General features: G+C 36.8%; 1 protein-coding gene across 1 annotated transcript in view; it reads left to right on the forward strand.

The window, feature by feature from the left end:
* The first annotated feature begins 352 nt into the window (after window positions 1–352).
* The window catches only part of calcr (calcitonin receptor), an 80,337-nt gene continuing 62,071 nt past the window's right edge, over window positions 353–18,618 (forward strand). Inside the window, exon 1 of the mRNA XM_024260405.2 lies at window positions 353–697. The gene's annotated coding sequence lies outside the window, so the exon portion shown is untranslated. The remainder of the gene's footprint in view (window positions 698–18,618) is intronic.

Consider the following 18,618-nt stretch of genomic DNA (forward strand, 5'->3'; position numbering starts at 1 on the left):
GGAGGGGGCTTTTTGCTGGTGGGCCATCTGCCTCCCCGTTTCCCCTGTAGCTCCGCCCCTGCTGATAAACATGTTTCTGCCCTTAAATCTTCCAAAAATGTTCACATTCTCATTGATAATGCAAACAATGTCACAGAAACAAGTGCACATTCTTGTATTTTATCAACAAAAGACAAAATATAACATCATAAAACATCAGCTACAACTCCAGACTGAATGTGAATTCTCATTTCTATGCAAAGTGCTTTTTAAAGTAGGAACATCGGATCCAGACAACTGTCCAATCCGCTGTGTGTGTCACCACCCCCCTCCCCTTCCTCCTTGAACACGCACACTCACGCACACAGCAGAGGTTAGTCGAGGAGGGGCTCCACAGTCCGCTGCCTGGACCGCGTAAACCCGGAGTCTGCCCGCCGATGATCTTGGATTACGCGCAGTCAACTGTCAGAGCGCGCACCGGCTGCAGCTCCCCGCCGCGCATCAACTTCTTCAAATCTTACAAGGAAGATAAAAAAGATGGAACTTGCCTCAGTAATTGTTGAAATTTAGTTATTGTTTGACTGTGGCTTGAATTGACCTGGATGCAAAAGGAAAAGTTTGTGTCGACGCTGCGTAAAATAGGAGCGCAGGAGCTGGAAGGACTCATTCTCCTCCTCGTCTGTCTAATCCTTTAAAGGAGCTGCATCCTCTGAAATCTGTAAGTCTTTCTTTCTTTTTTCTTCACTAACTTTTCCCAATCTTGCTTAAAAAACGTGACCAGATTATTATGCAAATAAGAGAAGATTTGGGATTTGCAAATCTAGTTGGACCTCTTATCGAGAAAAGAAATCAGCAGGGATTTGTTCAGACACTTCATATTAAATGACTTTCTCACATTTATTTTTATTTTAAAATGTTGTATTTATGCACTAAAAATATTTAAAGATAAATTTATGATACTTCGCCTCTGTGGCTCTCCAACTGATTGAATTTCTAATTTCCTGCGCTAGAACTGTGATGATTTATGGCAAAAACTATCGTCAGTAATGTTGGGGTGGGCTGATTCTGAAGGAATCCTGATTGACAGGGTGTATAATTGAGATTAATGCCCAGAAATACCACAAAGTCTGCTTTGCTGGAGCCTCTTTTTCCCCCCAAATTAAAGCTAATTTAATTGGGAAATGTTAACATTTAGGCACAAACTGTGCAGACATGAGAAAGTGTCTCCATCTTCACAGCAGGTGATCATTTTGACCCAAATGACCTCAATGGAAATGGAAAAGTGGCTTTATACCCTAAATGCTGGCTTCATACAGGTCAGATAAACCACATTTATGCACTGGATTTTGATTTTTTTCATAAAATAAATACAAAAAAAATCCCCCCTTTTTTGTTTAAACCACATTTCTGGAGCTCCATGTTAATTTTCATAGAAAACTAACAGATGGAAGAAAAAAAAAGACATTCCTTCATGGATCCATCGCCCACAATCTGGAAACAAATCGATTCAAAAAAATGTATCTGAATGTTGACTCTCTTCCGTCTCCAAGCAATGGCAGAACTGAACTGTGAAAGGCGTCTGCTGCCATGTTCTTCTTTCGGGGATTCCTTTTTGGGTTTATATAAGCGTGTTTGGAGTAATAGTGCGTGTCATCGGGGCTTTTATTGGAGGCTTAAGTGGTATCACAGAGCTAATATGCCTGCAAGCAACAGCAGCAGCAGCAGCAGCTCCCCCTGTACGTATAGAACTCTGATATATACGCATTCCACGCAATGAAGAGGAGGACAAGAATAGCAACAAACATAATCGAGCTGTCAGAGGAGGCAAGGGATTCAGAAACAGCCCACGATGAGAGCGTCTGCTGGGAGGGGGTCTGAGAGGGAAGGCAGGCCGGCATGTGTAAAGGTGCCCGGCAGTGGACCGGGTCTGCTTGCTGCTGCTGCTGCTGCTTTCTGAGATCAGTTGAACATTAATTGCAAGTGGTTTGTCTGGCTAAAGGGGGTCGATCTGTCAACAAGCAGAACCGAGTGGGTTTTCATGGTCAGGTCTGCCAGAAGGATTCCTCCCAGAACTCCAGAAAAAACAGCCAGATGTGGGTTTGAACTTGCAGAGATGAGGAACAGACGTTGTAAAAAAGATGGATCAATAGCATTGAAAGCTCTTGGGCAGGTTTTGTTTTTCTCTCACTCATCTGTGAATTTGTGGCATTTGGGTCAGCCGCCGTGGGAAAACACTTAGGCATTATTCACGCCGTTCCTGCTTCCTTCCACGTCCACATCACCTACATGTACAAATGAAGTTATTACACCCCCATTGCCTGTATTAACCCGAGTTCATTCTCCGGTTCCCGAGATTGATCTGTGTATCGAATGCTCAAAAAATCCTCTTTTTGTTCAAAGCGATTAATTTCTCACACGTTTGAAGTGGGAGGGGCAGCCTCTTGATTCAAAGGTCACCCGGCGTCCCGCGTTAGCAGCCCGTGCATCAGGCCCAGACACATCCAAGGGTGTGGTTTAACCTTTCCCTCTGCATAGTAAGTGCAGCAGGGTGACACATTTGTTCAGCAGCAGCTGACAGCTGGAGCTGACGGGAGCGACAGTTTTCAGATCACAAGAACTGTCGACTTAAGCCTCGTTTCCACTGAGCGGACCGGTCCAGTATTTTGAGCATTTCTATAGTTAAAATGGACCCATTACACATACCTCTTGAGGGCCCCCATTCGTTGTAGGGTTAATAGAAAAGTGGAATTGGGGCGGAGCCACTGTAGCCACCTGTTGATTGGGAGAAAGTGACGACATTAGAAAGTAGCGCTCATTTAAGCTAACGTTTCCAACGTTACGTTCATCTTACACGCAATCTTCTTTCAAACAACATTAAATTCCTATTATACATGATGTACAAAAAGTAAAGCAAGAAAAAGACGAGCTGCTGGATGACCTTTATTGTTGTTGCTTTTCTAGTCATCGCACTACAATGATGCAATGACATGCTAGCGGTCTACAACACACATGCACCGGACTGTTATCATTGCTGGAGCTGCAGATCATGACGTAGGACTTAAATGGTTTGACCAATTACAAAATCAACTGTAATACCTCAATTCACCTGTATGGGGCAGCACACAGGTGGTTTTTGACAGTATTTTCAAGAATTTAAAGTCCCCCTCTGATGAAAATCCTGTTTTTATAGTTTTTAACATGTCTGTGTGACATTTTTCTTATGAAAGAGAACAAATGTGATAAGAAATCATTTTGTTTTTGCATTTCTGAGTATTTCTCCTTTTAAATTTGTCAACCAAACTGTCTTGTACAGACTCTGTTTGAATGAATGATCTTCTTTCCATCAACAGCTCTGCTGCACATGCACTAAACCCTCATCTGTTCCTAGTGTCTAGTTCAGGTTCTGGAGAAGAGAAGATGGTATCTTCACATTGACTGCAGTCAAATGAGCCGCCGTTCACATTTCTGTGGTCAAATCAGCATCACTGGATTTTTTGTGCGAGTTTCATCCAATACTTACGGTAGCAGGACTGAGAACGCTGGAAAATCTCCACCAGACTCCACGGAGCTTCTTGATGTGACCACGGAAATGTGAACGGCGGCTCATTTGACCGCAGTTGGAAAGGATTGTAAATCAATGAAAGAGCATTTTGATGTTAGCTTTGATTATTTTATCAAGAACTCTGAGAAACCAATGATTGAATGTATTGATCACAGTCAATAAACATTGGAGAATTAGCTAAAAGAGTCTTTGGTGAACTGGAAGGAGAAAGAATCAGGATTTCGGAGGAAGTTCTGTCCATGAAGATCTTCACTTCTTCGTCCAGCTGACATCCGGATCAGAACCATACGACTGGACATTTTTATGTAGCAGACGTGTAGATTTACGTTAGTGAGAGACAGAGCTATCATAATCAGACGGGGGGGATCAGGGGTGGGGCTGATCTGCTCAGCTCCAAAAGCCACGCCCCCTCAGAGGAGATTTTGGAAACAGAGGCTACAGATCAACATGAAAAATGGGTTTTTAAGACATTTAGATTGTGGGATTTTGGTTAAAAACTTTATAAGTAAGGGATAATTATTATCCCGCTTATACCATGGTCTTTACAAAATAAATAAACATTTAATCAATATTTAGTACTTTATTCTTGTTATTTCTTTGGTTTAGCTCATTTTTTCACAAAAAGTGGACTATTTGATCCGTGATGCGGTTTGTTGTCACGGTGACATGGAACACGGCATGAAGCCGGAAGCCGTTACAGACCTCAGCTGCAGCGGTAAAGTGTCGCTGTTTTGAAAGAAAGACCCGGACAAATTAGGATATTTTTCTTCTTTTTCTGACGTTAATCCTTCAGTGAGCAGCTAGAACATATTCAGCTTCTGTCTGTGTTTCATTTCACGGCAGGTTCGTTCTTCTGAGCTGCTCTAAAATAAGAAACTCCCTCTTGTGGTGAAACAGAAGACTACACCTTTCATGTCGAGTGGTGTTTTATTAGAAGGAGAATAACCAATTTGTTAATATTAATTTACCTTACAAAAGGAGAGGAATATAAATGTTGGTCGCTACAATAAGTTAAATAAAGCATCAGTTCAGAGAGAAAGTTCATCCATTACTGCTTGTTTTGTCCAGACGATGAAGGAAAAACGTGTTTTAAAGAAGCCTGCGCAGTGATATCGAACGTTTGGTCTGTGTGACCGGAACTTCTTTTTTAGGTGTGCGTTATTACTGTGCATTATCACTTTTTAATGCACACCCAGCAGCCAATCAGAATCGAGTATTCACCCAGACCATGGTATAATCATAATTAAAACACTACTGGGAATGTTTTAAATAAATAATTGTAATTGTGGGAGTTTGATTACGATTTTGTTGTTTTTAGCCAAAATCAATTTTGGATTTATGTAAACGTGTTTACTAGACATCATGGTCAGAAAGAAACAACATTAATACATGGGTATCAGAGCAGTTGTGTATGTTCCTCTTTTTTGCTAACCAGATAGCGCCAATTTCACATCCTGTACGTAGAGAATTATGGGAAAATCCCAGAATAAAGGGGAAAAGGGGGTAGACTGCACGCTGAATCTGTGTTTTGAACGGTAAAATTGATAAACTTCAGGGATGTGTCCATTTGGTGCCACGGCCACATTCTTCTGTTTACTCCTTAAGTTGATTGTCAATTTAGTTTTTTTCTTCTAAAAACTGCCAAACAGGGAAAATAAAAGATCCCACAAGCAACATTACAGCTAACCATCCGTACAGTTTTGATCCAGATTCCAGCTCAGACGAGGAAAACAAAGACGTTCAAGGATCTATTTGTCTATAAGTGGATGCATCAGAATGCAGCGGAGCAGGGAGCTTGTAGTTTCCACGTCACAAATTCAATCCTAACGAGACTGTGTTTATTTTGTCTGCTCCTGATTCACAACAACTTGATTAAAGAAATACCCAGAAATGCAATTTTAACCTCAATTTTCTGAATAAAAGTCCTCCATCATCATGCCAAAAACACAATTTTCTATAACTAAAACTAAGGATGTCAAATAAAATGTGTTTTTTAATGACATTTTTGATTTTATAGGTATTCCACACAGATATCAGCTATTTTTTAGCAGATGTTTCTGATCATAATGACAAGAGTAAGATCTGCTTTTGCTAAAACAAACACCACATTCACGTTTCACTCGTCCCCAACCTGTAAAGACGACTGAATGAGGACGATAAACATTGAAATAACAAATTGAAAACTATGAGAAACGAAAGAAAGAAAGAAAAAGAATTGATGCAGGGATGCACCCGTTTGGAATATTCAATATTTGCCATATATAGATTGTTCTAGAATAGAAGTCTTGACAAACAGGAAGACACTTTGTCATTGCAGGCAGATCGCACTGATTATTCTGTATTTTCATTGAAGCTGAAGCCCAGATGGTCTGGATGCTGCAAGTGCACAGTGGGTGATAAATCACACTTCTCCATTAATTGAATGTCTAAAATGAGGATATCACACATTTACCTTCAGGTACAAAGCATAAAAATATAAAATAAAATCACATTTGATGCCATAATAAGTCATTTGTCAAAATAAAAAATAAACTTTCTTGGGCCTGATTTACCTTAAATCTAACAGTGATCAAATTGAGCTGCAGACGAAGGAAGCTGGAAATCATGCTAAATACTCAGGAAATGTGCTGCTAACAGCACTTCACAATTACTTTAGCTGTTAGTGTGAACATTATAGAAACCCTGAGTCAGAGTTAAAGCGCAGAGGTGATCAGTCTGTTCTTTTCACAGTAAATGAGACAGTTAGGCTCTTAGTTGCTATGGTTTCGGATATTCTAGCAACTCGTTTTATTAGGATTTTTTTGCATTCTTCCGTTTTCTGTGTTTGTTTTCTCTTTTCACACTTTCTCTATTGTTGGTCAGTGACGGACACTCCGGCCTGCCTCCACTCGTTCGGTTCCATTTTCCCCTTCTCTTCATTTGTGACCTTTTTGCTCTTCTCCCCCACCGCTGATTGCATGCTGTCTTTCGCCCGTTCTTCTCCTCCGTCCTCCTTCCTTTCATCCAAATACTTTCACTTTTCTGTTTCTGCATCTGGATGGATGGAAATCTCCTCCGCAGGGGCTCGGTGTCAACCGGCTGTCGTTAAAGAAAACTTGCCGTCACAGGGAGAATATCACTTAACAAATGACAAAAAAAGTCCCAAAGTTTTCATTAAATACATTAGTGAGAAAAGAAACCACAATATTTGATACTAATACTTTTTTAGTATGAATCATGAATCAAATTTTAAGCCTCCAGTTTGGTGTTTTTAAAAGAAACAGAGGTTACAAATCTGAATTTCCTCATGTTGGTCATCTTTTTATGGAAAGAAAGAATTCAAAGTATAAAATATAGACACATTTATAGGTTGTCTTCATTATTACTGCTTTGATAACATACATACTGGATTTATTTGCTTCAGTGTGCAGGAAAACAACCTCTTTAAACGTGCAGATGGCTCCTGTTTGATGATAAATGAAGGCAATCAAATAAAGAAAAAACTGCAGTTAATTTGCTCCTATAGTTCTGCTTTGGTTAGATTGGTGTTATTTAATAACCACTTAGTTAATTCAAAACCTGCTACTAAAGATAATTTGTTACAAGGACAGTATGAAGTACATAAAACAGTGCAACCTTGTTCTGTTTCTCTGGAAAAGCTCTAATTTTATCCAATGAACAAAAGCTCCATAAACAGGATGTAGAATTAAGTATTAAGACCACCATAAAAGGGAAATAAATGGATTATCATTTGAAAATGACGTTGTGAAATTATTTTTTAAAAAGTGTGAATTTTGTGAGAATAAGGTTGTACAAATATTAGAAGAAACTCAATAGTTTTCATGAATAAAATTATATTTTTTATATATACATTTTACAAGAAAGAACTTTTGTTCTTTTTTTAAAGTAAGTTTCTTTATAAACATTGTGACGTCCACCTGATTTTTATTAATCATTTCAACAAATTACTATATGTTTGTAGAAATATTTTAAAAGCTATAACATATTTTATTTTAGAAAAAACATGACTTTATCTGGTAAAGTTACAACATTTTAACGCATAAATTTACTTCATTTATCCCACAAATTCACAACTTTTTTCTCACATTTTTATTAATTTTGTATAATATTTATATAATTTTATTGGTGGGAAATATCAACTTTTTTCTCATAATTTAACAAATTTTGTTCTTGTAAACATTTCACACATTTTCTCATATTTTTTAAGTTTATATTCTTATAAATTTTGAATTTTGACTTTTTTTTAGAAATGTAAAACTTTCAAAATGTTTTCTAAAATTTTTTTTTCTAATAAATATACAACTTTGTTCTTGTGAGGCATAGATTTTTTTCTCATATCTGTATGAATTTGTTCTTGTAAATTTCCAACTTTTTTCTCATATTTTTACAACTTCCTCTGTGTGAAATTCCAACATTTTTTCATTATTTAACAAATTTTGCTCTTGAAAACATTTAAACATCTTTCTTATATTTGTGAGATTTTATCCTTATAAAATTTAGATTTTTTTGTCGCAATTTCATCATTTTAGAATGGTAAAATTTTGACTTTTGACATTTTATTCTCAACATTTTTTACAACTTTAATCTTATATTTGTACAGTTTTATTCCTGTAAAAAACTTGACTTTATTCTCCTATTTGTACATTTTTTTAATACAACATTTTTACTTTTTCCTATAATAATACAACTTGATTTGTTTGAAATTTAAACTTTTTTCTTATAATTTGACATATCTTTTTTTGTTAAATCTTTTTCTCGTAATTTTGGCTTTTTACTCAGAATTGCATGGTTTTTATTATGTAAAATGTAGTGTTTTTTTTATGATTTCATCATAATTGTACACCTTTGTTCTTGTGAAGCGTTAACTATTTTTTCATTTTTCATGAATTTTGTTTTTGGAAAAATGTAAACTATTTTTCTCAGATTTGTGCAACTTTATTTGTGTGAAATTACAACTTTTTTCATAATTTATCAAATTTTGTTTTTGTTAAAATGTTGATTTTGTCTCATAACTTTACAACTTTGATCTCGTGACATTTTGACTTTTTTTACATAATTGTACCACATTATTCTTGTAAAATTTAGACTTTTTCTCCTGAAGTCACAACTTTTGTTCTTGTAAAAGTTTTGATTTTTTTCTCACAATTACATCATGTTATTCTTATAGATTTTTTTCATGATTGTAAAACTTTATCATTATGCATTTTTTTTATTTTCTCTAACTTTAATCTTGTAAAATTTCAAATTTTTATTTTTAATTGTTTGACTTCATTCTTATAAAATGTGGATTTTTTTCACATAATTGCATGACTTAAACCTTTTTAAAAATTCTTACTTATTTTTATTCTATAACTATATGACTTTATTTTAATTTTTTTGTTTTTTTTATTTTTTCTAACTTTAATCTTGTAAAATTTCAAATTCGTCTTTATAATTGTTTGACTTTTTTCTTGTCATATGTGGACTTGTTTCTTATAATCGTATAACTTCAAAATTTTTTAATTTCGGCTTCCTTTTTTTATATAATTGTATGACGTTATTTTCTATTTTTTGATGTTGGTTGTGATACTCTGCCGTACTTTTGACAGCAGTAATAAAAATCTGCATAATATTTATGCTAGCCATTAGTTTGCCAACGATTTGATTATAGAACATAAAAACATGTTTAATTATTCAAACATTAAATTCCATTTCAGTTGTATAACAAATGCTCAGCTGCAGCAGAGTCTGACTTTATGTGCAGCCTGTAGTTTATCTTCGGGTTAATCTTTTGATTCATGCAGAAAGTGGTTTGGAGGTTCTGTCCAAAAGAACCCGCTTCTTCATCTTCCTGAATCCCTTTCTTGGACCCGAAGGGCATCATTTTCCTCTAATTTGATTTGACTTTAAAAATATATGTTTACAAGCTGCGGATCATCAACCAGAAACATTTGCAATCTTTTTGCTTCTGTGTCTCATCTTTGATTTAGCCTAAATGACTCCTTTAATCTGGTTTGTTTAGGAAAAGATAAGATGGATGAGTTTACCGAGAGACGTATTTGTAAATGAAAAAAGTAAAAACGGGGAGATTAAGTGGTCAGATGTTAAAAAAAAAGAAAACAGACACTTAAACATCTGGCCTAAGAATTCAGAGGCTAAATAATTATGTACCCACTAAGACATGTCTACCAAAAGTCCGTCTAGCATCTTAGCGATACATCGCCATGGGAACTGAAAGTAAAAAGATAATTATTGATCCGGTAAGTTTTTTTTTTTTGTCCTTTTCTGTGGCAGGTTGGTAAATCCGACTCATTATGATATCCCCAAACCATTTATTAGTTTCCTGAACTGTTGAGCCATTCTTCATCCTCATTTTTGGCCTGTAAAAGTAGCCATTATCACCAACTATCTGGGTTTTTTTAGTGATTAATCATGGTATTAAGAGAAAGCCATTACATAGACTTCAGAGGTCACGGTTGCCATATTTTTCCTCCGCGGTGAAGCTTCTTCAAGGCTGCTGTACTAAAATCTGAAGATGAGCTTAAAGCTTTACAAATGCATCGCATTATTACTGCTTATTTCGGTGCAGCTCACAGGGTGTTTGCACATGCTCTCAAGACCACGACGCATCAAATACCCCCTTTCTCAGCCTCACCTGTGATCACTCTTCTTCCTTCCATCTTCCTCAGGTGCTGAGAGTAACTCTGACTTTGTTCCCCTGTTCATTTGTAATGTTTACTCTTTTTTTTCTCCTCCACCTCCCTGCTATTTGTCATTGCTCCATCTACGTCCTGCTCTTTTAATTCGTTTCCATTTTTACCCCGCGGGGTCATAACACTGAAGGACTGGCAGAAAGCTTGATTATCTTTCCCGCTGCCGTGTTTGCGCAGGACAGTGCAGATCTCTATCACTCTGCCCATCTCCTTCCTCGCTCTGTTTACAGCTTGTAGCACCCAAACACAACATGCTCCCTGACCCGGCCGAGAATGCTGTCAGCCTCCAGAAAAAAGCTGCTGTCAAAAGTGTCTCGGTTTGAATTCACTACAGGAAACTGCTGTAATTGTTCCTCTCATCCGTTCTTCCTTATCCACAAGCAAGGGCAAGTCAGGGATGCTATCCTTGAAAGCTGCTTTTATTTATTATTATTGATCAGATTTTATTTGTTCAAAACTCGACACAAGTATCCTGAATAAATAATGTTTTGGTATATGCTTGATGAAAATTGTGATTTTTGTGTTTTCTGATTATGACGGTCATAAATAGAGAAAATGAATCACTAAAGGGGCCATACCAGGCTTTTCTCAATTCTTTCAGAGTAAACTATATCCATATAAATTATCATATATTACCTTTGGAACACTGAAAAACAAAATATTTATAAAATATTTGTTATTTTTGTGAATTCTTTTCAAACCTGGAAGTAAAACGACTCAATCTGAGTCATTTTATGACGTCAACTTAGAGCCGTCCTCGTCAGCATGTTTTTTATTGATGTACATACAGTGCAGTTCAGGCGTTTATCACTAAAATTTGGCACAGACAGAATGGTGATGGCTAATGGGTTCCTTTTGCTATGAATTTCTGTTCAAAAATATAGACAACATTTCAGGATTTATTGAAATGATGAGAGCATTGTTCTGATCAGCACTGACTGTTAACGTTTCTGTTTTCTTTGAAGCATTGTTATTCTTTATATCTCAAATCCTATTCACGCGTACCTTTCTGCCATTGCTCAATAATTCCTGTTCGAACCAGCTCTCCCAATTTGTCGCTGGCTTTTTCCACCAGGAAATAGCCTGCTCCCTTCCTCCATCAGGAAATATTCTTCTCCCTTTCTCCACCGGGAAATAGTCTTCTCCCTTTCTCCACCAGGAAATAGTCTGCTCCCTTTCTTGATCAGGAAATAGTCTGTTCCCTTTTTCCACCAGAGAGTAGTCTTCTCCCTTTCTCCACCAGGAAGTAGTCTTCTCCCTTTCTCCACCAGGAAATAGCCTGCTCCCTTCCTCCATCAGGAAATAGTCTTCTCCCTTTTTCCACCAGAGAGTAGTCTTCTCCCTTTCTCCACCAGGAAATAGTCTGCTCCCTTTCTCGATCAGGAAATAGTCTGTTCCCTTTTTCCACCAGAGAGTAGTCTTCTCCCTTTCTCCACCAGGAAATAGTCTTCTCTCTTTCTCCACCAGGAAATAGTCTGCTCCCTTTCTCCACCAGGAAAAAGTCTGTGCCCTTCCTCCATCAGGAAATAGTCTGCTCCCCTTCTCCTGCCGTCTTCCCAATATCCCAGTATCCTTGAGCCATTCTCTGACACATTCAGGATCCTTCCCAGCATGCTGTGCAGATTCTTCTCCAAAAGTTTCTTCACGAAGTTTAAAAACTAAATCAAATGAGCGTTTCTTTGCCATTGCTACGCTGGATCACACAGACAGCTGGCGTCTGCACGACTGTGCACGAGTCGGGGGTGGGGGCTCGCGAAGTTAACTAATCACCGCTAGCTTGGTGGAGAAAGTGTTTGTGTTAGTCTTGGGTGGGGGAGCAGACTCTTCCTGGAGGGGGCGGTTCTCAACTTGTGATGTAAGCATGTGAGGACCGCTCGTTTCTGTGGGTATGGGAGGGGCTGCTGTTGAGTGCGCAGGTTTTTAGAGGACCTTTGTGAATCAGGAGCAGAAGAAAAAATGTGGTTTAAAAACGTAGAACCTACAATGAACTCAGATCTCTAAGCAACAGAGAGGGGAAGTGGGGCCGGGGTTGCTCACCGTCAAAAGTCCCACCCACAACTCAGAGGCTAATTTAACAAACTCCTTCCTCTTTTTAGAAACTGTTCTAGAAAACGACTTTTCTTTTTGGCAAAAAACTGCAAAATCATATTTATGTGGGAACGTTTTTAAATTGGATCAAAAGATGATCGGATTTAAGCTTGTAGCAGTTGCAACAGAACAGACAATCCTTCAACGAATACCGGCGAACAGAACAGCAGAGTGGTCGGCTAGAACGAACTCTGAATGCACATGAGAAAAGGTCATCAACTTGACTTCTACAGAAAGTGCCAAGAATCTGCAGTCGACACATCAAGCAATTTTCTGACTCTGCCCTTCACTGGAATTCAGGAAAAATATTCCTGATTGTAGTTTGATTCAGAATAAAATGGAAAGCTTCACAACAGCAGTAAACACATCTATTTTTATCCCTTTGTGAAGGGGTGGGGTTCTAGGGATATGTAGTTCTTGGTAGGAAGAGGGTGAATTTTTAAAAAATCTCTTTATATTTACTTATTTTGACTTCTACGTTTACCCATTTAGGTAAAAATAGGAAGAGTTGATAAAAATATATTTATTGGAACCACATATTTAGCTTTGCAGTTGTGTTTTCTTTTTTCTTTCTTTTTTCTTTTTTTTTTTTACAAATGTGGCCTCATTAAATAGGAAAATAAACATCTTCCATCTGTCAAACATTTATGCAGAGGAGGAAAAATATTATCCATCTAACACAAAATGATTACAGTTGGTCTTTTGATTGTGTTTCCAAGTTGAAACATGCACTCTTAAAACTCTTGGGATATTTCTTCAAACTAATGTGTATACGATAGTTTGATTCTTCTATGAAGAATACTAAAATCTTGATATTTCTTATTCATATACGTAACATGTAATAATATAAATAGCTAGAAAAGTTGCATTACCTGCAGTAATACTAGTGTAAATGCTTTTTGCTGAATGTGGCCGCTGATAATCCTGAAGCTGTTGGCTGACAATGCTGAAAGAAATAGTTTTAATTGTTGAATAATGTAATGAATGGACTGAATGTTCTGATATGAAACTTGCATAATTTGCAGAAAGTGCACAAAGAATATCAATAATTTTATGAAAAAACATCGCAATGTTCCTAAAATGTTAGCTTAACTCCTAATTAGCCCATAAAACCTCAGTAGATGTCAAATTAGCCAAAAAAAAGCTAGCAAATTGCTAAAATACTCAAAATTAGAACAAAAAACCTCAGTAGATGTCAAATTAGTCAAAAAAAAAGCTAACAAATTGCTAAAATACTAGGTTAAGTAAGAACTGGCAAAAATAAAACACCTCAGTACATGCCAAAATAGCCATAAAAGCTACCACGTTGCTAAAAAAAAGTTAGCTGAACTGAGAATTAGCCCAAAAAACCGTCAGTAGATGCCACATTAGCTAGAAAAAAAAGCTAACACATAGCTAAAATATTAGTTTGACTTGAAATTAGCACACAAAACCTCAGTTGATGTCAAATTAGACAAAAAAGCTAGCACATTGCTGAAATACTTGCTTAAGTCCATAATAGCCAAAAATCCCTCATTAAATGCCAAAATAGCCAAAAGCATTAGCATGTTGTGAAAATATTAGCTACACTCAAAATTAGCCTTTAAAACCTCAGTAGCATGTCCTTAACATGCTGAATGTTTTGATACCAAACTTGCATAATTTTCAAGAGTTGCTTGAAAAGAAAAAAAAGCACAAAATTAGCGTAAAGTTTCAATATTTACATACAATTTTGATGATTACGCAAAATGTAAAAATCTGCGTAAGTAAAAGTTGCATAAATTGGAAAATCTTCATATTCATTTTCGACTGGACTGAGAAATTGCAAAAATCTTAAAAACTGTAAAATGTACAAATACAAAAGGGACAAGCAGGAATGTCCTTAACGAGCTGAACGTCTTGACATCAAGATTGCAGAAATGACTGAAAGTGTGCTTTATTTGAAGCAAAATAAAAATAACGTGAATGCTTACAAAATTTGACTTAAAAGAAGCAAGCTAATAATTGGACATCTTTGCATCACATGTACATAAAAATACAAAGATGGTGAAAAAAACAAAAAAGAGTTGGGTTAAGGAGGTATTTTTTTCGTGTGTACGATTAACACAGTCATTTAAAGAAGATAACCTAAAAAGAAGCTCTGACACTGAGTCATTTCTTCAGTTGTAGAGTTGGCAGGTGCTCAGTGGATCTCATCTCCATGATAATAAAGGTTCTCCGGGTTACGCGACGTGTTGGAAACACTTTGTTGCAACATGTCTTCATGCTCAAACTTGATTTGGATGGTGTTAATGGATTAACGTGCGGCTGACTGTAATAGTAACAGGACAGAACGGCGGGCACATCGTTCATCCACTTATTAGCTAATAGTGGGGCAATTTGCCATGTACTTTGCTGGCCATGCACGTATAGGGCTGGAAATGGTTGCCATCAGCATGGCCCGGATAATGGTAATGGCATCAGACAGATTGGAAATGGGAGACAGAGAGACTCTCTTCACCTCTGCAAATGTATTGGAGGTTTTGTGTGTACGTGTGTGTTTAGACATGTGGACGGGGCACGGAGCCAGCAGCGCATATCCCTCCATATTCTTCCCAGCCATGCGATGCACAAAAGAATGCTTTCAGCTGCAGCGGATAATGAATTTGAATTTCAAAGAGCATTTAGGAGAAAAAAAATCCAGAAACAAAATGCAAAACAAAAGTTAAATAATTAACTTAAGTTGATTTTGGAGCCGGCTCACATTTGTTTAGGCTGACGGTTTTCCCTCCACCAGAATGACAATGAAGGAAGTGAGCTGCTGCTTCGTTTTAAAACTTTTATCTAGAAGAAACTCTGATCTCAAAGCTCCGCTGAAGATTTTTTGATCTGCTGTTAAGTAGATTTCACACTTTTTTAATAAAATAAATACATTTCAATCATTTCAACTTCATGCTGTGGTATAGATCTATGGTTGTCATTCTCAAGATGAAAAATTAAATAACTATATACCATTGAGTGAACATTTTTTAATGGTTTTAGTTGTTGACAGATGTGACTTTTAACAATAAAACATTCTTATCATTATTACATATATTCATTCAGCTTGATTTTGACCCAAGAAGTCACTGTTTTTGCCCCCCAAAATGTTCTTTATCTCTTAATTTTTAAATTTAAATATAAATGTGCATCTTTTTGGTGCACAACTGACTTTTGTTGGGTCCAAAAACATTTAGCGAGTGTACAATCAGTCGGTTCCAGAGATTTCCCAGAGCAGACTGACGACCGAGAAGCCTGCATGAATCTTCTATCTGGCAGATTGAACACAGTTTTGTACATTTATTGCATTTGCCACTTATTCGGCAGTTATGTCACTGCCACACAGAACCATCTGCTCTCCCCTTCATATGTTACATCCTACAAATCCTTTGAGCCTTTGGGTCTCCTTTCACTTTTTTCATTTTTTTATAATTTTGCAGCTTCTTTCCAAACTTTTTGTTTCTCCATTAGATTTAAATAGATTTATCATACATTTTTAAATTTACTTTGAAATAAAACTAAAACACCACAAACACGCAGACCCTTATGCGTCTCATTTCAAAGGATGTTTTCTTAAAGGTTTTTATCTCTTTAATTAGAGACCAGCTGTTGTGTTCAAAATTGACTGAAAGTATCTTGAAAAGTCACATGAGATCACTTCATGAGGCCAAGGGTGCAGCAAGTAAGTTAACAGACGAAACTCTTCATGGTCCAACATCAGAAAAAGACACAAAAAAGCACCACCAAAGACCCAAAAAAGTATAGTGACCCACTTAAGTCTCCTATGGAAGAAGTGTGGCACATCTGGGACTTGTTTGAGAGATGATTGTTCTCTGAAACAGAGCAAACGTGTGAAAGGGGCTCGGAAAGACAAGAGAACAAGACCTGTGCTCCAGAGATCCTGGATGGAGAATAGCCATCCAACCATTTGTGTTTTGAAAAAGACAAATGGTTTGATGGACACAACCTATAGGACGCACTTCCGGATGCAGTACCAGATGTGCACTGGTCCTCAGGACGGTACCTGTATCCTAACCCAGTAGTACCCTAACCTTAATCTGGTACTGGTTGTTCCCTGTACCACGTCTGGTCCAGTGTCAGGTTAGAGTACCGGGTTTGGGTATCAGTGCGCTACTTGTCGCACAACTGGACCGGTTCTAGTTTGCTGCCTGGAGGTTGGGGACTCGTGATTTAGCGGGAACAGCCTGTACGTCAAAAAATGACGTTCAGGGAAGATCCAAAACATCAACATGTGACGATCTGGGAGTGAGAATGTGTTGGTTTGGGTGCAGATTTTTGGGTTGTCTGGGCCTGTGTCTTGTCCTTAAAGGGAGTGAAGGTGTGTCTTGCAGTTCCCTTGAGGCAATCTCAAGGGACATCATGAAAATGGAATTGTTGTGCGTGTTGTAAGTGTATCGTAAATTATTCGTGAAGCTAATTTAAGTGACTTGCACACTCTTACACCACACTCTAGTCCAGGGGTGTACAAACGTTTATATTTGTGGGCCACAACGTTTTCTAAAATTTGACGGAAGGGGCTGATGCGAGGCTGCTTTGGTAATCCACCTTGTAAGAGAAAGAAATAACAGAATCTAGAAAAAAAAACATTATTTAAATTTGATTGAAAATAAATATATACATTTTAAAACTGAACCTTTTGGTGATTTTATTTCAAAACTGTAGCTTTTGCTCTCATTTTAGAGACAATTCTCCCAATGGGTTGATGTCCTTCAGGGAAAAACGCAAGCTTAAAGAAATGCTGTGTTCATGGGGTGTTGGAAAAATGACTTTCTGACTCCTAAAACACACTCAAACATCAGGAAAACAACAAATGAGAACAGAATAACTTTCTGCACCTATAAACAATATTTGGATGGCACCATCCATGGGGAGACACCAGAATCACTGGGAAAATAATTCATTATTAAGGATTATCTCTATGATTTGTTCCAGTTTGATGGGCCAGATAAAATAGTTTAAAGGTGCAACAATTTTTGTTTTGACATTCATCATTATGGGTTACTGAGGGCAGATTACTGTCAAAACACGAACAAGTAAAAAAAAATGTAGCATCATAGTGAAATGAAACAAAAAGAACATTTGAATGTTATTTTAATTAAATGTAAACTAAAATTGCATTTTCTTATTTGTTAAAGATGAAGGACCCACAATTTATTATGTTCAAAGTCCAAAAACGTGCTAGCTTTTACTTCCAGATTGTTTATGCCACCAAGTATTCAGGGCTTAAAGGAATTTATTGAAGCTAGTTAAAAAAAATAATAGTTTAGCGGCAGCTTTATAAAAATGATTGTTTTTGCCCCTGACAGTATCTGAAGAGGAGCTGAACTGAGCTTTGAATGCAGGAATGTATTTCAGCTTTAAAACAACGGTCTAGATTGCATCCGATATCAGTTTAGGCCATCTTTCTGAAAGGATGTCAATATTTTCTGGTGCTAAGAAGCTACTGTTTTTAACAGCAGTCCTTTGAGAATTCTCTAATATGCTTTTGAGGGCTCTTTTGTGATGTGATGAACATCCTAGAGCAGGGGTCTCAAGCTCAAATCAGCCGGGGGCCGCTGGAGACGGAATCTAGTTGAGGCCGGGCCGCATCAGGATTTTCATAAGAAAATCGCTGAGAAAACATTCCAATGTTCTTAAATATCTTTATTTTTAACACAAAATAATGAATAAATAATGAACGACATGTATAGATCTTTGTCCATGTTGATTTATATATATAAAAAAATAAGTTTTTAAATAGTTTATATTGAAGATTAAACTTAAGATATATTGCTAGGGGGTAGAATTAAAAAAAGTTTTTTAAACTTCTTCCTACTCCATTTCAAACTACATAATAGAGGTGCAATGTATTTATTTATAATTTATATAGAATTTTCTGTTGTTGTTTTCTTGTTTTTTTACCATGTAGATTAAAAGATGAATTAAAAAAACAAATACATTTGTACTAAATAAATAAAATAATAATAATGACCAAACAACAGATACAGACAACTGAAGAAACCACACATTGACTGACTAGAGAAAACTCATTATTTTTGTTCAGTTTCAAATGTCTGTATTAACAGATCCTCCTTCAGAGTTAGAGAAGCCCTGGTAACGAGAAAATCTTTCATTTTATGTAGATTTTTGTAGAACTCTCCTCACAGTAAATAAATCTGACCTACAGTGGTGGACAAAAGTGTTGATACCCGTCAGTTATAGAAGGACAAACCCACAATTCTCACTGAAATCACTTGAAACTTACAAAAGTAACAATAAATTAAAAAATATTGAAAATTA

Source organism: Oryzias melastigma, linkage group LG11, assembly GCF_002922805.2.
Source record: "Oryzias melastigma strain HK-1 linkage group LG11, ASM292280v2, whole genome shotgun sequence".
Classification (NCBI taxonomy): domain Eukaryota; kingdom Metazoa; phylum Chordata; class Actinopteri; order Beloniformes; family Adrianichthyidae; genus Oryzias; species Oryzias melastigma.